The sequence below is a fragment of the Drosophila melanogaster genome, chromosome Y, assembly GCF_000001215.4.
Source record: "Drosophila melanogaster chromosome Y".
Taxonomy (NCBI): domain Eukaryota; kingdom Metazoa; phylum Arthropoda; class Insecta; order Diptera; family Drosophilidae; genus Drosophila; species Drosophila melanogaster.
The window spans coordinates 3,046,629-3,054,410 of record NC_024512.1 but is presented as its reverse complement, the minus strand read 5'-3'; the positions used below and the strand labels follow the sequence as shown (position 1 = coordinate 3,054,410).

General features: G+C 45.3%; 2 pseudogenes; both read right to left on the bottom strand.

Annotated features, from left to right (window-relative positions):
* Positions 1-3,120: 3,120 nt before the first annotated feature.
* Positions 3,121-3,909, bottom strand: CR41504 (annotated as a pseudogene).
* A 1,615-nt stretch (positions 3,910-5,524) lies between these two features.
* On the bottom strand, positions 5,525-6,805 carry CR41506 (annotated as a pseudogene).
* Between the last annotated feature and the right edge of the window lie 977 nt (positions 6,806-7,782).

Genomic DNA, 7,782 nt, shown 5'->3' with positions numbered 1-7,782 from the left:
GTCTAATGCATGTTTCTTTTATTTTAGGGTGACTTACTGGTCCTGCTTCCCTTTCTCAATCGAGTGTGGCTCAGGTCGACACGCCAGAAACATTTGCAGGTCCATTACAAATGGGCAGGGGCTAGGCGAGGAGTTGGTTCGTCGGAAATTACCATTTGGCGACTGCGGATAAACATTCCCTGCTTCTGCCGCCGCTGTTGCTGTTTCTGCCGCCGATTACTGCGTCTTCGCCCCGCGAGCCCGCAAAACTGAGAAACGTCGCCAGTGCTGCCTCTTGGTCCGCTGTCGTTGCTGCTGTCCTGGCACCGGGCTGGTGGGCAGTACAGAGCCGAATCCATCTTGAGGCCGACAACCGAGCAGATCATCGTCATCATTTCCATCGCGCAGGCCCCTGTTGCTGGCCAGGGTCCAGGCGAGGAGTATTGGACTTCGGAAATTGCCAATTGGATGCGAGGATGCTGCGAGATCATTCCCTGCTTCTGCCGCCGCTGCTGTTGTTGGTGAGTGTGTCGCCGCCTAGTATACAAAATGTGTGAGAAAAATTAATCCAAGCTTCCTTCCAGAGTAAAGCAGCCGCCGCTTGTCGGTATATGATGATCGGCCAGGGGCCAAACGTGAGTCGAGTCGTAGGATACTACCATTTGGCGACTGCGGCAATGAATTCTCCCTGCTGCTGCTGGTGAATGTGTCGAAAGGATGCCAGTGGCGCCGCGTGCACCTAAGAGACGCCTCTGTTGCTGCTGCTGTTTCGGGAGTTGCATTCGCCGCCGCTACTTTGCGAGCATGCCGCCACCGAAAGAATGGATGCGCATGGGTACCATGTTGTTGGTGAATCTAACTCCTGCGCCTAGGCCAGCTGCCGTCTCTGCCCAAACAATCCAGGCAGTACCCTGTGAATCAGCTGTTGCGGCAGCGTCACCACCGCTGACTTGACAATGCTGGTATGGACACAGCACTGCAGACCCTGTTGACTCTGCTTCCGCTGCCTTTGCTGCCTTTGCTGCTGCTTCTGGGACAAAGCTACACGACATGCAGCTCAAGCCGCTCTTCCAGCCACCTGATTCACAATGCCGGTCGCTGCATAAGCATCCGCTGGTACTGCCCCCCAAGCTTCAATGGCCGGGCTTCTGTTGTGACTGTTTCAGGTATGGCTGCTGCTGTTTATTTTGCCGCTGCCATGGTAAGCTAAGGCTGTTGCTGTTCTCATGCTGCTGTTAATATTCTCTTCTTTCAGGGAGGAAAGCTGGTGAAGCGCCAGGTACAACACCAGATGGATCCGTTGAGGCCGAAAGACCGCAGGTGCAAAAAGAAAGAATGCGCCGCAGTCCCGCGTCTGCAACAGGAAAAAGCCGGTTTGCCAGGAGACCTGCTGCTACTGGGGCGAAAATACCCAACTAGCTGCTCCAGCCTCTCTTCCGGCCATCGTATTTCCGACGCCTTGCCGCTGCATAAGCATCCGCTGGCGGATACTCCATTTCACGGTCCTCCAGTCCCCTAACTCAGGGCTTCCAGATCGATGGGCGTGGCCGGTCTTTTGCTTGTTGCCGTTGCTGGCCTTGCCGCAGCTATTGCTGTCGCATTGGGTGAGCCAAAGCAGCTGCTAGTCGCCTGCTGCCGATGTTGTTGCTGCCGTTTGGTGGGTAATGTCGGTTTTTCAATGCAATTTAGTAGACAAGCTGTGTATGAAGAACTAGTCCATGCTTCTTTCTTCCAGGACGAATCATCACATCGTTTGCCAGTCCAAGAAGATTGGCCGGGGAAGCGAGGAGTTGGGTCGTCGGGAAGAGCATTCCCTGCACCTACTGCTTCTGTTTTCGAAGCTGCTGCTTACGAATGTGTCTTCCCCCTCGGGATCTCGCTAGGCTGAGGACTGTCACAAGTGCCATCGTTCGCAGATTCTGTGAAGCTGATTAACACGTCGTCGCATAGATGCTGACGTGAAGCCAGGCGTCAACCGGTCTGTCCCGTCAATCCTGATGCGAGCATCCCATCTGTGGCAGGAGGGAGAGCATGCGCCGCAGTCCAGCGTCATCTGCAGGAAGACGCCGGTTGTCCAGGAAAGAAATTTGATTCACTAGCTGAAGGGGAAAAACTAATCCATGCTTCTTTCTTTCTTCCAGGGCTAAACGCCAGGGGCCCAGTGAGGAGTCTGGTCGTCGGAAGTTGTCAAATGGAAAAACATTCAATGCTGCTGCTGCCGATATTGCTGTTGTTGCTGCTCCTGGTGTGAGTGTAGCCGCCTCAAGGTCCCGCTACACTGTAGCTCCGAGGATCGCATGCGCCGCTGTTGCTGAATGGCAAGATTGTTGTCACCGGCCGATTGACTGCGCATGGCTACCATGTTGCTGGTGACGCCCACGCCCAGGCCCGCTGCCGTTTCCTGGCCAAGCATTCTAGGCGGTCCCTATGGCATCGCATCGCCAAAGGGACCGATACTGGGATTGACTCAGCCTCGCAGAGGCCGCCGACCATTTTTTTTTTAAAAGATATTTTCAACGTCTAACGACGCTAACATTCTATTGTCCCCTGATTTTGCTTAAAAATATATATAGAGACAATTTGTGGCAAATTACATTTTCGGATTTCTTGGCTGCAGATATGCGCGCCATATTTACAAGTATTAATTTATGATTTAAATTTGCGGCAGACATTTTTGAATTACTTGGCGGCAGTTTTGCGCGCCATGGTTCGAGTGTGGAATTTAAATTTAAATATTACGTTACTTAGGAAATAGCTTATGGAGTAGGAGAAAATAGTTTTGGTAAGTAATTTTAGAGTATAGTTAAACGATGACTTGGTATCCAGCGATGAGACTATAGCTGAAGGCGGCGAGACTATAGCTGATGGATGAGCAGTTACCATCGTCCGATGAGATGGATAAAACCGATGCCCATCCTCCGCTTTGGTTCACGTTCTGGCCGTCCATTAGTTGTTCACTTTTAGTTACTGTTGCGCGCGCGCCTCTGTCGGTTTTATAATCTCAACTGACTTGCAAATTTAGGCTAGGAGCGTAGGCGGGCTTTTTCGATAGCTCAAAGGCACGGCGGATGATCGATATGCTAGCAATTTTCCTGCCAGCTCGTTATCGATATTTCGCGCCTTTTTTGGCGGGCTTAGCTATTATCTTTTTTGCCGCCAGCTGACTATCGGGCTCCTCAGGTCGGAAAATGGATAAAGTGCACTTTTATTGCTCTTCATGTTGGCGCCCATGTCGGGTAATCCACCCAGACAGGAAGCATTTCCAGAGGCGGCCATGGCGGAGGACACCTGTGCCGGCGACAGGCAGTCACCATCATTCTGGCCACACTTGGACACACTAGCCGACGAGGCGAAGGTGCTGCCCACTGCCGTTTGGATCTGAGCTGTGGTCACCACACGATGCACGGTATACATGATTTGGGGAACGGGCATATTCACCGAGCCCAGGGACACGGGTACCTGCTGGTCGCACGTGACCACACCGGATGGGTTCTGATGGGTTTGAGTGGCTGCCACGCGTCCACTTCCGTTACCGCTGCCGCCAGCGCTCGGGAAGATCGCACAATTGTCGAAGGCATCTGGTGGATCGGCCACCGTGCCCTGTAATTGGGGCAACTGATGGATTGGTTCTGGAGGGCTCAATTGGTGGTTGTGTTGTAGCGATTGTTGGATGTGGAGAAAGTTTGCCTGTTGCTGCTGCTGCTGGTGCAGATGTTGCTGGTGCTGTTGGTGTTGCTGGTGTTGCTGATGCTGCTGCTGATGCTGCTGTGGAACAGTCATTATGTTGATATAGTTCCAAGCGTTGGCAGTATTCTTGCTGCATTTGCCACTGTTTCTGCAAACAGATCCTCCGTACGGACTCCCCATGTTGCCATTTCCGCCAACCGTTTTGCTGTTCCCACTGCGCGGAACCAGTAGCCATGTAGCCATGTAGCCGGAGCTACATGTCACATAATCCTGGACATGCGAATATGGGCACTTTTTTTGTAAGTCATGCTAATTCGAGTGCTTGCAAGTATGTCAGCGAGGGCATAACTTTTAACTTTATAATTGGAGGCACGTAAACACTGTATGTTAATTCAGTTCAGCTCACACGGCTGAGAAAAAAGTGCTGCGTCCTTAATCAATATATCCTTCTAACTGGGTGGGACTTTGAAAACCATAGTTTTTCACCGAACCATAGCCTCAGCACATTAATTTTATTCCTTTGCAATGGTTTCCTTTCGTTGGGAAGCACTCCGTCTTTGCCTAAATGTATCTACATATCGCCGAAATCCTCCACGGCACACAAACGGTTGGGTTGGAAAAAATGTGTTACACGGATTTCGCACGAAAGATACATTTTGCGCTGTATCGTCTTTGGTTGCGAGGAGCTATGTGATTTGCTGCCTTCGGGCTTGGTTGCTTTTTCATCGGGCTCCGGAGGAATTCATTGTTTTAAACAGGCTAGTGTAGATTTTTACTGTGGCAATTCACGAAGAATCGAATGACGACGAGAAGTTTCCGAACTTTTTAGTACACAAAATGCCAAAACAGGCGACTTAGCACCAAAATATATACTTATACAACACCACTTTCGAACACAGCCAACCGAAGTAAACGAACACATGCAAACTCGGGCCCCATATGAGGCGCATGCGCCCCAAAATCCCAGCTTAAAGTTCGCCCAGCAAAAGGACTATCGATAAGAGCCAGATTCAACCGTTAACAAAATCAATATATACATATATATATATATATAGTAGCATATGTGCCATAGTATAAGACCACATATACTTACACACACACACACATACATAACCACATAGGAACAGCCATACACAAAATCATAGAATGCCTTAGGATATAAGTCATAAAATCATGTATCCAATAAGAACCCAAATTCTGGTGACAATAACAAATCCAGCCTACCCTAATGTAAACATTAACATCCGCTGCCGAATCAGTTATTCCCACCAAAGGGTCAAAACCGCTTACGCAGCTCAAGTTCTCGGCTGATCAGCACCCATGAGTGATCCACTCAAGAAGGCACCCAATCCAACAGACATAAACATCCGCAGCCGCATTCGCGACTCCCACCAGAGGGTCAAAACTGCTAACACAGCTTTAAGGGTCAAAACTTTCCACGTAGCTCAAACTCGGCTGATCTATATCCATGCGCAATCCACTCAAGAGAGCGCCTAATTAACGTAAACATAAATGAGAGCCTATGTACGCTCAATATGAAGAAGTAAATAAGCTCAGCCAAGGGTTTGCTAAGCGTTCGCTTTGCAAATTAGATTTAGATTTTATTCATACTTCAATTGTGTAAGACGTGAATTTGTCTCCGACATTCGCTTAAGTTTTTGATCAATAAAAATACTTTTTTTTATAAACCAACAAACCGCGAAGTTGTAATTACATATATCTCTTTGATAAGGAACCAACGTATATATTCAGTTCCGTAAACATTCTCTTTTATTGTATCAACTGGCATTACTTTTTTAAAGCATTTTTATAACTTCCTTAAGATATGGCTCACACATTTTGCATACATTTGATTTAGTTATTTGTGATACTTCTGAAGTTTCGTGGCCGATAGCTTGACCTTTCCTGGTAAATTCCTGGCCAACGACTCTTCCTTTATACTTTTCAGTAAGTCCTTCTCACGAGCACTGCAGCTCTTCTCCTTTGCGAAGATATTAAGTGATAGTTTTGCCGCCTTTTATCTTTTTCCCGTACCTGGGGTGAGCTTTACTTTAAACCTAAAAAGGATATCACATTTAGAAGAAACATTTTATGCGAACTTTCAGTATAGCCTACTTGTAGTTTAGCAAAGCCTGATAGGGAGCAACGACTGGAATCGCGAACAGCGATTGACTGTTGAGTACATCCACATCTCCACCGACGGGCACTTCATCAGCATCGTCCAGTTCCAATGGATTTTTGGGAGCTGCACTTTTTTCTAGCTTCACGTACTCCTTGGTTGACTCACTTTTCTCCACCACTTTATCGGCGATGCTTTTTACGACTTGGACCAGCCAAAATAATGGTCGTTTCTTCATCGTTTGTCTTTTTCAAAATTTTGTCTAGGACTTCACTCTCTTTAGTCTCTTCAACCTCTGAATTTACGGAGTCGGATCTGACTATAATGCGACCGGTAACGTGCTCAATCTTAACTTCTGTATTGGGAAAAGCTGTAATTTCGGTATTGGAGCTTGGTTCCGATAGATTTATATTTGAATCAGCATCTTCATTATCCGACAAAAGATCATGTTCAACTTCGTTTTCTTTAACATTTGGATCTATTTGATCATCCTCCAGGCTTCTAACTTTACGATCTCCCAAATGGCGCTCAATGAAGCTATCCTCCAACTTAAAAAGTAAACTTAGACCCACGGTCAGGTGGCGGGAGGGTAAGAAGTTCTTCGTTCCTCTGATCATAAAGCTTCCCGTTGCCAAGTACTCTCCAGTTGGTGCAGTTTTGCTGACCTGATCGCTTGTTACCCGGTACGAGTTGGTAACCACTTTGGCATCCCAAGCAACACTGTACGAAATAGCCATGGATCCTGCCTCTAGCAACGTTTTGGGAGGTATTTCTTCTCCTGTGGGATTTTGAGGCGCCTTGAATCTCAGCGTGCACATAAATGTCTTTCGGACGCACATATATCTGGAATAACAACATTTCATAATTATAAATACTACGATCTATTGAAGTAATTCAAGCAAACCTTTTAACAATAAGCTCGTTCTGCTCCGCATCTCTTCCTCCAATAACCAAATAATTTTCTGAGCTGATAAACCAGTAAAACTTTTCAAACCAGAAAACTTTCCGTGCCTTTACTATTATGAAAGGTGCTATTTTAAAGGGTGCTATTTTGATGTTTAATGAAAGAAGAGCTTAGCTTCTGCTCTGTTCGAGGTTCTTTATTTGAATAATCAAAGTGTGCTGAAGTTGGGTTCAGCTAACCCGCACATACATTGCTTATATCTATGTATTCTTACTTACATTTATACATATACATATGTATGCAGAAGGCATTGACCACTTGAGCTGCAAAGTGCATGCTCAGCATTCCCACGCTCCGCGATCGGCTTATGTATAAGCGTTAGATCTTATTACTGGGGCGCTGGTGTGCTTACGTAGTTTTTGGTGGTCTTTTTGTATATTTGTATATTTATATTTATTATAACAAAGTGTCACAATGTATTGACGCTAAGTTATACCCAATCATTTATTGTATTTTTAGGGTAGATTAGTCCAATATGCTACACCTCCCTTTTTAAAGAAATGACGTAATATATGTAGTCATTGAGTTCTCAATATTAATATTGTGTTTAGAAAGGAAACATTTTTTGATATTGATTTTTCTTATTAATTATTAGCAATGTTTTGTCTCAAAGCATTTTTGTATAATGACGGAATAATACAAAAAATGTATGTTGAATTACGATATTTTTGGATTTATGTTTAACTTTCTTAGAAGGAAAAATAATTAAATTTTTTTTGTGTTTTTTTTGTTTTGTTTTGAGGTTGATCAGACCTTTTCTTAAGTAAAATGAAACGTTTCATTGATTATATATTTTTAGTCTATCCTTATGTACTTTTTGCTTCTTTTGTTTTGTATCTCTAATTACTGTGTTATCTCTGTCTTCTATGGTTTCTACAGGCTTCGTTCCTTAGTATAACTTTATCTCCTATTTTTAATTGAAAATCTGAAGTTTTTTATCATAAAGTTGTTTTCTTAAGACTTAGCTTTTTCTAACAAAAGTCTAGCTCTTTTATATGCTATTTCTAATCTAAATTTTATTTCCTTTGAGTAA